Here is a 431-nt window from a genome sequence, read left to right on the forward strand (position 1 = left end):
GCTTTGCAGGAGAATGGCACAAAACTGCCTGCCCCCCTCCCCTGGGCAGCTGCCAGGTGTTACTCTGAGCCTAGATTTGCTTTAATGTCAATGGGCCAGCTGCTGTGCTGGCTGCCAGCACCCATGTGAGCTCCAGAGCAGCATTGCACAGCCACCCATTGGCTGCCTGCCTCCCCTCCCAGCTGTACCAAGCTGCTGGGGGGGCCCAGCTCCAGGCTCTTGCATTCCAGCAGGCCTTGCACCCCAACACTCTTGCTTGCACTGAGTGAGTTCCAGGCTACTCTGCAGTGACCGCCACTGAGCTGTGTGGGCCCAGCCTGGAGCGGAAACAGGCCTGGGCTAGCATTGCGCAGCTGCTCACCAGCAGCTGGGAGCTGGCAGGCAGCAGGCTCGCGGCACCGCACGCATGGAGGAACCAGCCAGACACGGGC

The sequence above is a fragment of the Lepidochelys kempii genome, chromosome 27, assembly GCF_965140265.1.
Source record: "Lepidochelys kempii isolate rLepKem1 chromosome 27, rLepKem1.hap2, whole genome shotgun sequence".
Taxonomy (NCBI): Eukaryota; Metazoa; Chordata; order Testudines; family Cheloniidae; genus Lepidochelys; species Lepidochelys kempii.